The 17115-nt window shown below is 32.3% G+C and overlaps 1 protein-coding gene across 2 annotated transcripts in view; it reads right to left on the bottom strand.

Moving 5' to 3' along the window:
• The window catches only part of LOC139502818 (voltage-dependent L-type calcium channel subunit beta-1-like), a 53851-nt gene extending 39313 nt beyond the window's left edge, over positions 1-14538 (bottom strand). The window contains exons 1-2 of one of the 2 annotated variants that reach the window (XR_011658950.1): positions 14228-14538; positions 11932-11983 (exon numbers count right to left, since the gene is read on the bottom strand). The gene's annotated coding sequence lies outside the window, so the exon portion shown is untranslated. The remainder of the gene's footprint in view (positions 1-11931; positions 11984-14227) is intronic. The other variant, XM_071292429.1, reaches the window with a different exon arrangement.
• Positions 14539-17115: the final 2577 nt, after the last annotated feature.

Below are 17115 nucleotides of genomic sequence, written 5' to 3'. Positions count from 1 at the left end.
ATAAGACTTCAAAACTTTGTACAATAATTTATACATTTGTCCTTTGAAAAAAAATCCATTTACAAATTTACCACTTTGTTCTTGACCACCCTTTGTCCTTGACCACCCTTTGTCCATTTGCAATTGCACCACTTTGTCCTTGACCACCCTTTGTCCATTTGCAATTGCACCACTTTGTCGACCTTTTACTTTAGACTACAAATTGTACAACTACTTTTTCCTTATACTAGAAAAGCTACAAAAATATGTACTATTGTACCACTTTGTCCTTAATTACAAAATAATGCGTACATGAAGATGATGAACCACTTGGACTTTTGAATACAAAATAATGTACCAATTTAACTTTGGTTCCATTGACTTAAAAACTATGTACAAATGAATCACTTTGTGCTTCGACTACAAATATACAAATCTTTGTACTAAATGTATCCTATATATGAGCACATGAAAATATGTACAAATGAATCACTTTGTCCTTTGACTACAAAACTTTGTACCCATTTTTGTGTTGATAACAAAACTGTGTACAATTGTACCCCTTTGTGTTTTGATTACAAAACTGTGTACAATTGTACGCCTTTGTGTGTTGATAACAAAACTGTGTACAATTGTACCCCTTTGAGTCTTGATTACAAAACTGTACAATTGTACGCCTTTGTGTGTTGATAACAAAACTGTGTACAATTGTACCCCTTTGTGTGTTGATAACAAAACTGTGTACAATTGTACCCCTTTGTGTGTTGATAACAAAACTGTGTACAATTGTACCCCTTTGTCATTTGATTACAAAACTGTATAAATTTATCCCTTTGTCCTCTGACTATAAAACTCTACACAATAGTACATGCATACAAATTATCTCATTTTCCTTTGAATATGTCTTAGAACTTACCAGTACAACAGTAGGTTAAATTTTAGGGTCATTATATAACATAAATACATACCTACATGTATATCTTTTTACAAATTTAAAGTACATCACAAGACAGTCACACTATGAACTTTCAATAGTGTTTACAAAATGTTTAACCAAATGGAAAGTATAAATAATATTTACTTTTGGAATTAAAAATACTATTTTACCTTGCAGCAAATTTTGTTTCCAAATTAATTTTCTCCTTGGAAGTTTTTATTTTAGTTTTTTTCCTTGGAATTGGTTTTTTATATATATACAATTCTAATTACATTAGTTCGTAAATATGATTTCATTAATAGTTATGTAGGTACAAACTCATTATTATCCCCTACCTTGAACAAAGTTCCACTTTAGAATATATATATTTAAACTATAAGCTATTTTTAGCAAACTTTATCATGAAACATGACAAACTAGATTTTCTTGTTTTTCTTTTTTATAGCAAAGTTATGCATTTCTTTCTATATATTGTGATTTATTTTTTTTATTGTAGAAACAGAATAAATTTACAATTTTATTTAGATGATTATTGAATTCTCTCTGAAAATTTTATGACATGCATAAAATTTATAAATGATTTTCAACCATGTTTTCACTTGATCTTTCAAGTGCATCTGCTGCATATCAATGATTGCAGATTTGTTTTTGTTTTGATTAAAAAAAAAATTACTTCCCATTATATATAGATAAAGGCAGATGTGGTGTGAGTGCCAATGAGACAACTCTCCATCCAAATAACAATTTAAAAAAGTAAAATATATATATATATATATATATGTGTGTAAAAATTGACAAGTCCATCAGGAAAAAGAGGAAAATTTGGAGGTGGAATAAAAAGAAATGTACTCACTGGACAACTACAAAAATAAAGAATGAATTTTATAAATGTTGGGTTGTTGTCTCTTTGAAACATTCCCCATTTGATTTCTATTCTATATTTTATACAAAGACTTAATATCCATGGATGGAACTTTGTCAGATCAAAACCATTCAACCATTTTAGTTTTGAATTCCTCCCCAAACGTATTCTCCACCCCACATATACCTAGCTAGTACTTTTCTCCAATTTACTCTCCCTCCTATGTATTATACTGATTATTTACAGATGTGGGGAACATTTGGCAGTATTGCATGTAATTATATGCTTTTTACATGTGGTTTTCATATAGATGTACATGTATGTGGATACATGGCACAACACTACCAACCTACTCTTGTTTTAGAATTTTGACAAATATTCAAACTCCTCTAGTATAGTTCATCCATGAAGTGACAATAAAAACTTTCAACCTTAAACCCAACTCTTTTTTTCCCCAGACTAGTAAAATTTTATTCAGAACAGTAAATTAGTGTTAGAACAGATTTCTATATTGTTCTTTTATAAAATTCAAAATGACAGCAGGTCTCTACTTTTTGTCAATTTTAATGTTTTAAGCAAAAAATTGACAGTCAGGACAAGTTACTTTTAAATTGGTATCTTTCATTATAGTACTGTATATATCTACTTTTTGTGTAGTGCATTTCTCCTAATGAATTTTGCTGTAGGTAAATATATTTATCTTACCTCCTATACATTTCTAGGAATGATTGGTTAAAAGCATCCACGTGGAGACCGTGTATACTTCATACTAGGTTAGTAGGGAGGCGGGGCTTATTTCATACACGGTTAGTAGTGGTGTTACGTCCCTTTATATTCCATATTAGGTTAGAAGGGAGGCAGGGCTTATTTCATACACAGTTAGTCGTGGTGTTATGTCCCTTTATATTCCATATTAGGTTAGAAGGGAGGCAGGGCTTATTTCATACACAGTTAGTCGTGGTGTTACGTCCCTTTATATTCCATATTAGGTTAGAAGGGAGGCGGGGCTTATTTCATACACGGTTAGTAGTGGTGTTACGTCCCTTTATATTCCATATTAGGTTAGAAGGGAGGCAGGGCTTATTTCATACACAGTTAGTCGTGGAGTTGGTAAGATAAATTCGTTACATAGTGTGCTAGTGCCGTAATACGGTATATATGGGGTCGCTCTCACCCAATATATACCATAATAGGTTACTAGCACACTATGTAACTAATAATATTTAAATATACTAGAACACACCCGCAAAATTGCGGGCATATACATCTTGTAAAGTGTTGTAGGATGAATTTTTGTAAAAGATATTATGACTGGGTTATCAAAAGCCCTCTCCCTTTTTTCCAAAGTCCGTTATGTGTTTCCTTTCTGTTAAATTCAATTATTTTTCGTGTTTCTGGCCTTACACCACAATTATTCTTCCCCTTTGCTACAATGCATTTTTTGGTAAAAGTCAAATGTATTTAAAATTAACAAGAATGTGTCCAAAGTACACGGATGCCCCACTCGCACTATCATTTTTCATGACCGTGAAATTGGGTAAAAAATCTAATTTGGCATTAAAATTATAAAGATCATATCATATGGAACATGTGTACTAAGTTTCAAGTTGATTGGACTTCAACTTCATCAAAAACTACCTTGACCAAAAACTTTAACCTGAAACTCTCACTTTCATTTATTATGTTCAGTGGACCGTGAAATTGGGGTCAAAAGACTAATTTGGCTTTAAAATTAAAAAGATCATATCACAAGCAACAAGTGTACTAAGTTTCAAGTTGATTGGACTTCAGCTTCATCAAAAACTACCTTGACCAAAAACTTTAACCTGAACGGACGGACGCACAGACAGACGGACGGACAGACTGATCACTATATGGTGACCCGCCTAAAGGCTGGGCCCTAATAATCATAAGAATGGATGACAAATGCGACTATGCATGTTACCTAAAGAACACAGAGTCATGATGATTAATTTATTATGGAAGGAAGAGAAGCGACACACAAAATGAGGTCTTCTCGTTTAATAGTATAGATACATATATATAAATATAACTTTGTGAATACAAAATGAAATGCAGCTTACACACATAAAATACATTAGATAAATATCACAGGAACTCACAACTGCCTATGTCTATTAACCTTGCTTACCTTACATACATTTAACCTCAATTGAAGATCACTGGTCCATACAGAAACTAAATTAAGGATTAAAGATTGAAAGGTAATAAATAACCGTCCAAGCCAAATATAACAACTTCTTGGACCTATCAACCTTCTATCTAATAACCTCTATCCAACAAACAACTATTTTGATGATTGAATAAACTTTTGTTTAATTTGGATCCTATAATTGTTGATCAAATAGAATAGTTAATAAATCATTTTGATGAACATTTCATAGGGGCACTAGCTGCCAAATTCATGTTCACCCATTTGACTCAAATTCTCATATTTTATTTATAATAATGTAAAACATTTTTCCAAACTATCAAAAGTATAAAATAAACAACTTACAGGACATGGTCTCAATTAGATGTAGCTTTTTTTCGTTTAAATTTTAGCCAAGACGCCATCCATTTTTATAGGTCTATTAAATTTTGTATTATAGATTCAAAATTTATGTTTATCGTCATTTATTGTCGTTTTTACCTTTAAAAGAATAATTTTGTGTGGATCGAATCATTTAATCAAATTATTTACCTTTGTTTCACTTTCAATGTTGACATCCTTTTTCAAGAAACTTCAAAATGTTGACTTTCATATAGGAATCCTTTTTCAGAAATAATTTAAAAGTTATCAGGTCAACATTTTTTGTCCCCTTACTTTTTAAACTTATGATTCACTTTGACTTTAATTCCATTGTTCTTTTGCAGAGGATGCAAACTTTCCTTTCAAAACTACATATTCTAATCCATACTACATGTAAAGGTTATTTATGAATGAAAATTTATACACATCTAAAAGATAATTTTTTGACTGAAATCATTTGAAAATTGAAAACATATTTGCTTACGAATGAAATGGTAGAAATTTCAGTTGTAAATCACAATATTCCATAATTTTCTGGTGAGGTCAAAGGGAGATAACTTCAGCTCATTACAGTGCAGTAACTGTCAACTACAAATTTCCAATCCAAGAATATTTTATATCAGCGTCAGAGTGACAGTTGATGTTTAACTGCCAGCTTAAAGTAATCATAGGTTATATTTAATTATTTTGGTTAAAAAAACTGATACGTACAAAATTCAAAGTACATTTTGTACCGTATTTGGTAAATTGCAACAACTGTAAAACAGATCAATTGAGACCAATAAGTTGAGAGAAAAAACAAATTTTTAAATCATAACATGTTAAGTTACTACAAAGAATGAATTGTTTTCCCAGGATGGAAACCTGCCTTCTATTTTGTTACTGATTTATTTTATTATGCAATGATTTTAATAATTCACCCAACTTCAGAACTAAAAGCTATGGATGAATCACGGCCTAGGCTACCAGTTGATGAGCGAGCAACCAAAACATCAAAATTTTTCAAGGAAACTCTGAGACTAATGGAGACAGTGAACATGTGTTCTGTCAACCACAAAAAAAACTATTTTTTGACCCGATATCTAGATCATAAAGACTTAACAAGTGAAACTGTCAGATACTGAGTCAATTTTTGTTTTATAAATATAGAATATATGTAATTAAGTGGCATAACTCTGGTTATATTTCCTAAAGTTTTGGGCAACCATGGTGTCAAAGAGACAACAACGTTTAACGTGACCAAAAAGGAGTCTACTTTATAGAAAACAATTTCAATCATTTTCAAAAAATAGTCTAAATCTATTTTGAACTGCTACATGTATAATTACACGAATTACTTAAGTATGTAATTATACTAAATATAGGTTAATAAAGTATGAATGTATATACCTGAGTATTAATTAAAAAGGCTTGTTAAGAATTGCCAAGAGTCTTAACTACAAGTATTTATAAGTTGTAAAAGCCTTTCTAACAAACACATGCTACAATATCAGAACTATCTTGGGTCATTCTAAAAGGTTTAATATAGATCCAAGTATCACTTGACTTTCTCCAGGCTCCAAGCTTAATTATGGGGACATGGTTCTTTGTATGTAAAACTCTACAAGGTGTACATGATGAATATTTTGTGGTATGAATTCCTGTGTGTATAACTAATTGACTACCATGTGAGGCCATAGGAGAATACTTTGTGTTTTAATACATGATTAATTCATTAAGCAGAGGACAATTGGACTAATTACCATGTAAATCAATAAAGTCTATTGCAGCACAACATGTTACAAAGGCATGACAGTTCTATAAACTAGAGGCTCCTAGGTACTCATTGTAAAGGTTACAACACATGTACAAATGATATCAAGTGACCATCATAGCTAGGCTCCGAGGAACCTGAACTGATTGTAAAGGTTACAATACATGTACAAATGATATCAAGTGACCATTATAGCTAGGCTCCAGTGAACCTGAACTCATTGTATAGTTACAACACATGTACAAATGATATCAAGTGACCATTATAGCTAGGCTCCAGTGAACCTGAACTCATTGTATAGTTACAACACATGTACAAATGATATCAAGTGACCTTCATAGCTAGGCTCCAGTGAACCTGAACTCATTGTAAAGGTTACAATACATGTACAAATGATATCAAGTGACCATTATAGCTAGGCTCCAGTGAACCTGAACTCATTGTATAGTTACAACACATGTACAAATGATATCAAGTGACCATTATAGCTAGGCTCCGAGGAACCTGAACTCATTGTATAGTTACAATACATGTACAAATGATATCAAGTGACCATTATAGCTAGGCTCCGAGGAACCTGAACTCATTGTATAGTTACAACACATGTACAAATGATATCAAGTGACCATTATAGCTAGGCTCCGAGGAACCTGAACTCATTGTATAGTTACAACACATGTACAAATGATATCAAGTGACCATTATAGCTAGGCTCCAGTGAACCTGAACTCATTGTAGATGTTACAACACATGTACAAATGATATTAAGTGACCTTCATAGCTAGGCTCCAAGGAACCTAAACTCATTGTATAGGTTACAACACATGTACAAATGATATCAAGTGACCATCATAGCTAGGCTCCCAGGAACCTGAACTCATTGTAAAGGTTACAATACATGTACAAATGATGTCAAGTAACCATGATAGCTAGGCTCTCAGGAACCTGAACTCATTGTAAAGGTTACAACACATGTACAAATGATACCAAGTGACCATCACAGCTAGGCTCTCAGGAACCTGAACTCATTGTAAAGGTTACAATACATGTACAAATGATGTCAAGTAACCATCATAGCTAGGCAGCAGGCTCTCAGGAACCTGAACGTTTTGTAAAGGTTACAATACATGTACAAATGAACCAGTGTTCCAAAAAATATTTGAGCCAGCTGGATAAATCTCTTAAGACTTAGTAATAAAAATCAATCTTGGTAAAAGTTGAGCATCACATATTAAAACAATGATTGACATAAAATTCTTAAGGCCCGGGGGGAATAAGGGTTCCGTGTTAACCAAGTGTTTCACCTACTTTTGCTGTTAGTTGCAGGCTCAATAAAAATGGCAAAAAATTATTAAAAATTTTCCTCTGAACACTGTCTTTTGATTGTAAGAAGCTTCTGTCCAAGTTGAGTAAATATCCAGGATTCGATTTCACAAAAAAACTTAAGACTAAGATTGATCGTAAGTCATTAACAATTCAGTATACTTACGACCAATCTTAGTCGTAAGTTTTTTTGTGAAATCGACTCCAGGATGGTATATGATTCTTATGAATGTTTTAAAAACTTTAACTGCACTGTACATGTATGTATTGTTAACTGGAGGACAAACAAAGTACATTTGTAAGTAAAATACAGAAAAACAGGATTTTTTTTTTACAATGTTTACTTCTGGACACTATCTTAATATCATAATATCACAGCTTCTGTCCAAGCTTGGTAGAAATCCAGGATATTTTAAAAAAGTTATTGTGTAGATTTTTTTTTATAAATGAACCTGTCAATATATAATCTGGACATATATATAACCAGGTGCTCCGCAGGGCGCAGCTTTATACGACCGCAGAGGTCGAACCCTGAACAGTTGGGGCAAGTATGGACAAGACATTCAAGCGTGATACAGCTCTGAATTTGGATTGTGATCAAATTTTTGACATTATATGGTTTTTTTTTTACACAAAACAAATGTCAAGATTTTACAAATCAATTAAAGATTTCTTCAAACTTTTTAAATCTAAAATTAAATAGTTGACACAGCATAGGTTTCTGACACAGAATGAATGTGGTCTAATGAACTTAAAAGTTTGTTTTTTTGCCTTTGAGCAATTCACTATGCTGTTGAATATTAATCCTCTCCAAAAAATGTTTGAAGAAATTTTCTTTTTATTTATGAAATCTGAAATGAGAAAAATTTAAACCCCCCCTTTTTTTTCACATCCCCGTTTCCCTTTTTCCAAAACTGATATCAATTCAAATTTCTAATGGAGTTTGCAACAATAACTACTCTTTTAAATACATCATAAGATATTAAAATGTAAAATAAAGTGCTTGTTATCACTGAATGGTAAAGATTGGTTGGTAGTAAAAGTGAATATACATTGTTTATTGTATAAAACAATAAAAAAAACTTCATCAGCAACATTTTATATTGGCAAATTTCCAATGAAGTTATTTACATAAAGTTATTGGCAAATAAAAATGGAAAATGACATCATAGTCATGTCTGGCAAATGTCCAACATACATTATCTAAAAACATTTTAGATAAGATAAGGAAAAAAAGCTTCATCAGCAACATTTTATATTGGCAAATTTCCAATGAAGTTATTTACATAAAGTTATTGCCAAATAAAAATAGAAAATGACATCATAGTCATGTCTGGTAAATTTCCAACATATATTATCAACTACTATTCTATACAAAGAAAGATAACTCCAATTGAAAATTAATTGCTATTGCACAATATTGTGCAATTAGATATTTCTTGCTATTGTGCAATACTGTGCAATTGAAAATTTCTTGCTATTGCACAATACTTGATATGGAATCCTGATTTGGACCAACTTGAAAACTGGGCCCATAATCAAAAATCAAAGTACATATTTAGATAAAGCATATCAAATAAGCCCAAGAATTTAATTTTTGTTAAAATCAAACTTAGTTTAATTTTGGACCCTTTGGACGTTAATGTAAACCAATTTGAAAACGGGACCAAAAATTAAGAATCTACATACACAGTTAGATTTGGCATATCAAAGAACCCCTATTATTCAATTTTTGATGAAATCAAACAAAGTTTAATTTTGGACCCCGATTTGGACCAACTTGAAAACTGGGCCAATAATAAAAAATCTAAGTACATTTTTAGATTCAGCATATCAAAGAACCCCAAGGATTCAATTTTTGTTAAAATCAAACTAAGTTTAATTTTGGACCCTTTGGACCTTAATGTAGACCAATTTGAAAACGGGACCAAAAATTAAGAATCTACATACACAGTTAGATTCGGCATATCAAAGAACCCCAATTATTCAATTTTTGATAAAATCAAACAAAGTTTAAATCTGAACCCTTTGGGCCCTTTATTCCTAAACTGTTGGGACCAAAACTCCCAAAATCAATACCAACCTTCCTTTTATGGTCATAAACCTTGTGTTTAAATTTCATAGATTTCTATTTACTTATACTAAAGTTATGGTGCGAAAACCAAAAAAAATGCTTATTTGGGTCCCTTTTTGGCCCCTAATTCCTAAACTGTTGGAATCAAAACTCCCAAAATCAATCCCAACCTTTCTTTTGTGGTCATAAACCTTATGTCAAAATTTCATAGATTTCTATTCACTTAAACTAAAGTTATAGTGCGAAAACCAAGAAAATGCTTATTTGGGCCCTTTTTGGCCCCTAATTCCTAAAATGTTGGGACTAAAACTCCCAAAATCAATCCCAACCTTCCTTTTCTGGTCATAAACCATGTGTTAAAATTTCATAGATTTCTATTCACTTTTACTAAAGTTAGAGTGCGAAAACTAAAAGTATTCGGACGCCGACGACGACGACGCCAACGTGATAGCAATATACGACGAAAAATTTTTCAAATTTTGCGGTCGTATAAAAAGAAGATGAGGTATGATTGCCAATGAGACAACTCTCCACAAGAGACAAAAATGACACAGACATTAATAACTATCAGCTATAAAAGGCCCCGAAAAAACAATATGTACATCTTGCACTTGCATACAGACAAATGAACATGATCCCTTATTAGAATGCTACCTGCTTTAATTCATATGAAACAGTGTAATAAAAAATAAAATGCTTCCAGCTGAAGCCAGATATAACAACAGAGGTTGAACCCTGAACAGTGCAAATTTGGACAATATTCAAGCTTGATGCTGACTGCATTTGGATTCTGATAAAAAAAAAAATGGCATCATATAGGTTTCTGACACAAAATAAATGTGTAATTGAAGATTTCAACAAATGAAAAAAAATATGAACCCCTTATAATTAAAAACCACCTCCCCAACTTTTAATTTTTAACCACCCTCCCTTTGAACCAATGACCCCTAAACGTAATCACAGCCTTCCCTTTCAAGTACGGAACCTTGTAGTACAAATTAAGAGAGATCCATACACTTAAACTCAAGTTATTGTATGGAAACTAGAAAAATGCTTACTTTGGCTCCTTTTTTGCTTCTAATTCCTGCATGTATGAGACAATTACCCCCAAACTCAATCCCTGTCTTCCTTTTGTGATATGGAACATTGAAAAACAATGTCAATGAGATCCATACAATTACACATAAGTAATTGTCCAGAAACTACAAAAATGCTTGTTGGCCCCTTTTGGCCCCTGAATTCCTAAACTGTTGAATTGGTACCATAACCTCAAAAATAAATCCGGACCTTCCTTTTGTGGTATTGAACCTTCTTGTAAAATTTCATAGAGATCCATGCACTAAACTAAATTAATTGTCTGGAAATCAAATGTGTCTTTGGATGACACAGACGACAGCAACATCATACCATTACACAAAGATCAATGAAATTTGCCTGCTTCTTAACTTTTATGTTTTGGTACTGAAAGTTTATCATTTGGGACCTTAATGAATAATTAACACATAATCACTATGATGCACATGTACATTGTATAAATTGTTTATATTAAGTGAGTTAATGAGTGATGTTATAATTTTATGAGTACACGTGTACATTTGTACACTTAACTTTGTCAAAACAAGAGACCACTTTTGTGTTTGTCGTCACCCAAAAAAACTGTTCATTTATGCGCGCCTTTATGACATCATTTACCTGAGGGGATTGCCTGTATCCCTGCACTATCAACGTTCATCAAGCGTCTTAGTGATCGTCAATGTGGAGGATAAACTTGAAATAATATTTGTTCAATGTTCTGTAGTTACTTAATCGCAATTCTCTAATGACAGCATTCTGATTTTCAATTATGAGAATTCAATTTGCCGATTATTTCGTGCAATATAGCATCATAGTTTTCTAACCACTCGCTTAAAATGAGAATGGAAGTGATGATGCCCCTAAACACACAAATGATGTTCACTAAAACCAAAGTTTTAGACAGAAATGAATCGAACTCGAAAGTTGTCTATTGATAAAAGTTTTGGTGTATTAAAATTTTCATTTAAAAATTGGTTAATATTAATACTAGATCTTCGTTTGATTTTTCTCCTCTTTTGCAATCATTCTTTCTCTTTGCTCTTCAATACTGAATTTAATCACTGCATATTGACAATCTATTGCACTTGGTTGGATAAGATTACGGAAAGACAAAAAATTCAATAGCAATACTTTTCAGATGATTTGAACAAAATAAAGGATTTTCTTTTAAAGAAAGTTTATGTACAAAAAGGTACATGTATTCTATGGGAAAGCCTAGCATGCTTTATCAAGTATACAAATGTATTCATATTTTCTTTTCAATTTGAAAGATCATATGAAAAACAACAGAACACCACAGTTACAGATTGCCAGAATCTTTGCTGGTAAAAGATCACTGTGAGTATATACATGTACAGGTATTTTGGATGACATGACTCTTATGAACAAAACATACCTGCATTCTAAATTTATTTCCATTTGATATTTCTTCAAATCTTTTTGATTGCCTGAAATTATATATATTTATTAATTATAGATTTTTCAACAATAGACTAAAGACTGAATTTGTGTTTTATATACATTGTACATGATATATGAATAAAAGGAGATGATTATATGTTGAAACAAAAACAGCATCAAAATGTAGTTATTGATCAATGACCTGCATTGATGTAAGGGTTAATATTTACATACATGACAAATAACAGATATAAAATGTAAGTATTCATAAAATTTAGCATGCTTAGTACACAGCTACCTGCTGAAATCTTCAAAAGTTGCCTTTATTTGTAATAATCAAGTTCTCTATTCTTTCTTTATCAGGTCATTGTTTATTTCCCTTTCCCTATAAATAATGCAAATTTTGCTTGCATGCTTATCAATATACATTGTAACACATTTTTTGGTAAAGTCAGAAAACTTTATTGTCAAAAACTTTAAGTAGAAAGTTAATTTATTGAATTTTTTATTTGAAAGTCACATTGTAATTTGTATGATTGAAAGATGCATTATGTTCTTAATAGGTATATACATGTATACAGTAATAAGATGTGGTATGTCAGAGTGCCTTTGAGACAACTGTCGGACTCCATCCAAGTCACAATTTGTAAAAGTATATCATCATAAGTCAAAGTACGGTCTTCAACACAGAGCTTTGGCTCACACTGAATAGCAAGCTAATATTCTTTAGTAAAATTTTCAAAATGATCTGTTGTTCACTATTGGGAACAAATTGTCAATGTTTTTTTTTGATAAAACCACCACCTATGAGTGACTACCGATCTCTGAGGCTCTAAGAAACTTCCACTTTTCTTCCTACTCAAATCTCTTAAATATCAGATGACTGTGTGTTAGCATCTTTTTCATTTTAGATAAATTGCATTCATGTATTTCCTTGTATATTTTCATCATCAATGCTTCTGAGTAATGTTATTATATAATTACATTTACACAGTCAAAGAGTTGGTTAATGAATAACACGAATTCAACTGGAGCAACTCTTTCATAAACAAATACTCTAAATCCGTCAGATCTACATTGTACATGTATATTCTACAATTTTTACACAAATGACCCCCACAATGGTTGCATAGTTTTGAAATAGATTTTAACAACAATTGGATTCAGATACTTTTCACCATACCTTATCCTGGGACATATTTTACAATAAAAGTTCACATATATAAATCTACCGTTAACAGGATATAGTAAAGTATTCTATAGCTTTGCAGTCTTCGTACCAATTCACAGGTAACACCAACCTTTAAGCATATAGCCTGCTCTTTTTCATAATCTACAATGATGTCTTTTACGTGCAAGAGATATTGCTCTCGCTTAACACGTATCATACATGTATATAAGGCTTATATCTCTTGCACGTAAAAGACATCATTGTAGATTATGAAAAAGAGCAGGCTATATATAGCTAATGCCGCTAGAAGGCAGCACTCGCAACCACAAAGTGGAATGAAATTGATAAAAGTTGTAATAACTTGTTTCCCAATCCACTATTACATGTAACATGATTAATAAATATGTTTAAACTACAAATGTAATATATATGATATTGATTTTCTGCAGTTTTCCCTTTATTTTCCTGTCATTATCATATAGTCCAAATAATTACGACGTTTTGAAAGGCTATAAGATTTTTTTCTTTGACGCATAGTAACATCGATGAGCCAAAGAAAAAAAATATTATAGCCTTTCAAGATGTCATAATTATTCGCAGGAAGTCGTCCAAGCTAAAATTTAAAATAGCCTTCCAAGACGTCATAATTATTTGGACTATTATTTGGACTACATGTACCTGTCACACTGCCTATGTTATAAAAAATGTAGTGTACATTACAATAGAATCCAATTGTTCTATGATGTCATTCACACAGATTGACCTAAGGTCACCCAATATAACGCATTAAAAAATACAACTCAAGATTGTTGTATTTGAACTGATTAAAAAATTGAAGGAAAATAATATCCCGATCATAATAATAAAGGCCAATGCTCCATATTTTTATAGATAAGTATGGTGAAAAACACTTATACAATAAGTTGGTAAGAAGGCATGTTGTTTGAAGTCATTTGGACATTAATCTGTTACATTTCTTTCATTTGTCTTTGCCATTTAGCTTTTGATGATGAAAATGGTCAAGATATTAATAATGAGATGAAGAGAGTCCTGAAATGCATTCAGCAGAACTGATAATGATTTTATGAGCACGGGATATGACAATATCAATAACCATTACCTGTTTGTTGTTACACATAATCGAAATACACAAAAAATCCTCCTCAAAATCTAAAAGTGTTCTGTATCATTATGCATTTTCCAAAATGATCTTAGAGCTATTTTTGTCTATCTCTTGTGCCTTTCTCTTATGCTATCAAACCAATTTTAATCAGAAGTTATCAGTCTTTGTGTTAAATTGTTTGCAGAGGTTCGTCTCTGTTTCACAGACTGTTCATTCTATCTTAATTCAACTTTTTTTTATTTTGTGTGTACTTTTGCGATGAATGAAGAAGCAGGTCCTCGATTTTGAAAACCGCCCGGATGAACTATATCGTTTCCGAATATAATTTTTAGAAAATTACTTTCAATATTTGCTTTCTTAATTTTGTTAATTGCATGACACATGTGTTTGTAAATATTTCATATAATAACATATAATTTATTATAGTTGTTACAGAAGATTATCAAGGTGTGGATTTTTTAATGTTACCCTTGAAAAAGATTACCTTCTGGTCCTCATTACTGCATAAGTTATCGTGACGACATGAACTCTAATATAACACATAATTTCATTGGTGCTTATTTTACATCTCAAAATACTAACTAATCAAAACTTGTTTGATAAAATACAGATTCAGATGCTGGAATTCTTACTAGAGGCTCCATGTGCACAACTGACCCGTAATATAGCAAGAACATTCATATTAAAGATTTAGATATTATAATAATAAGATAAGATATTTTTTTTTTTTATTATTAAGGTATATATAGAGTATTAGGAAAATGAACATTGATTAGCATAGATACCGTCAGAGACATGTACTATAACGTTACATTGAGTATTTATAGTTTTTGTTGCAAGTTAGACATATATCGTCCTGCATATTGAACAGCTTTTATTTGAGGAGACGTCAGCTCTTACAAATAAGTCTTTCAGACTTGCTGGTCTCCGAAAAGTAAGACAGGAGGATTGCCACGGCAGTGGGAAAGATCAGAGACATATATACACATATGTGTATATATATATATATGTCTCTGGAAAGATCTTGAATAGTTTAGGGTGTTTGGCAATAATTTGCCAAATACCCCTTATCGCTAATCCCGGTTGACCCGGCCGCTTGAACTTTTGACGCATACAACAATCACTTTTCCATTGTGGCGTCAGATATTTTGCTTTGTGACGTCAATATTTTATGGGAACCTGTGTGATATCCATGCAGTAATGTCGGACAAATAGTGATAAGGTGTATTGGCACGGATCAAACGTGAAAGGTTAGTAAAGGCTGGATTGTATGTTAGCGCAGCAAAATAGTCCCGTTTGTTCTAACATACAATCCAGCCTTTACTAACCTTTCATATGGCGCGGAATCAGGGTCATAAATATCGATTTTAGTATATCCTAAAATGATTTCAGTATATACTAAATTACATTTTAGCATACCCTAAATTGATTTTAGGATATCCTAAAGTCAATTCAGTATATACTAAAATGATTTTAGTATATACTAAAATCATTCAAGTTAGGATACCCTAAAATCAATTAAGAATGTATATACTGAAATATTCAGCATACAGTGGCGGATCCAGGGGGGGGGGGGGGGGTGTTCCGGGGGTGCGCACCCCCCCTTTATTTTTGCCGATCAATGCATTTGTATCGGGACATATGTTTTGCACCCCCCCCCCCCCCCCCTTTGCCCTGGGTGCCCTGGGTTAGCACCCCCCCCCTTTCGAAAATTCCTGCATCCGCCCCTGGCATATACAGAAATATTGGCGCGGAATCAAGATCATACTGAAATAACGATTTTAGTATACACTTAATTGATTTTAGTATATCCTTAATTCAATTTGCTACTAGAACACACCCGCGAAATCGCGGGCATTCAGAGCGTGGTTGAAAGTATGTAAAGTGTTGTAGGAAGAATTTTGTAAAATATTTAATGACTTGAGAATTTTAGGAAAAGTATCAAAAGTCATAGGTACTTGGGGACAGGAAAAAGTTTTTTGTATCCCTCCTCCTATTTCCGAAATTCCCAAGTTTTGGTTTTCTATTTATTTCATTATGAACATACATTTAGTATATTATGAGCATTCAAGGAAGGAGCCTGTAATTCTGCGGTTGTCGTTTGTTTATGTGTTATATATTTGTTTTTTGTACACACATAAGGCCGTTAGTTTTCTCATTTGAATTTTTTTACATTGTCATTTCGTGGCCTTTTATATCTGACTATGGGTATTGACTTTGCTCATTGTTGAAGACCGTAAGGTGACCTATAGTTGTTAATTTCGGTGTCATTTTTGGTCTCTTAAGGAGAGGTGTCTTATTGGCAATCATACCACATCTTTTTTTTTTTGTAATCAATGAATTTATGTAAAGGATTTAAAGACTGGAGAATTGCAGAAAAGGTATCAAAAGTCATAGGTACTTTAGGACAGGACAATTGTTTTTCTAGCCCAGTTCCTCCTTTTCCCAAAAAAAAATGTTCTCTATTAATTTTAATAACACATGAATAATTTAAGCGCTTAACTGTATATTATGAACATTCATAAAGGGGGGTGGTGGTGTCGTAGGGTTCCTGATCCCGATATCCCGGGCTTACATGTACAAACATGAAATCCCGAGGTCCAGAATTTAATAAGAATTAAATAACCCGTCATCCCGAAACTCCGATCTTAAAAGCACCCGATTCCGACGTCCCGAAAAGGTCCTGCCCCCCCCCCCCCCCTCTCATTCATTACTATAAAGTGTATTTTGTTTTTACTTTAATTCTCAGTTTAATAATCGATCCACGGCGGTCATTGATATATTATACAGACCATCTCTATCTGATAAACTCTGTGACCGCCGTGGATAGTTAACTTGAAAATGATATCAGACAGAAAATACTCTTTATTCGTAGTATATGTATG

Source organism: Mytilus edulis, chromosome 14 (assembly GCF_963676685.1).
Source record: "Mytilus edulis chromosome 14, xbMytEdul2.2, whole genome shotgun sequence".
Classification (NCBI taxonomy): domain Eukaryota; kingdom Metazoa; phylum Mollusca; class Bivalvia; order Mytilida; family Mytilidae; genus Mytilus; species Mytilus edulis.
Note: the sequence above shows the minus strand (reverse complement) of the source record. Positions and strands in the feature narration are given on the sequence as shown.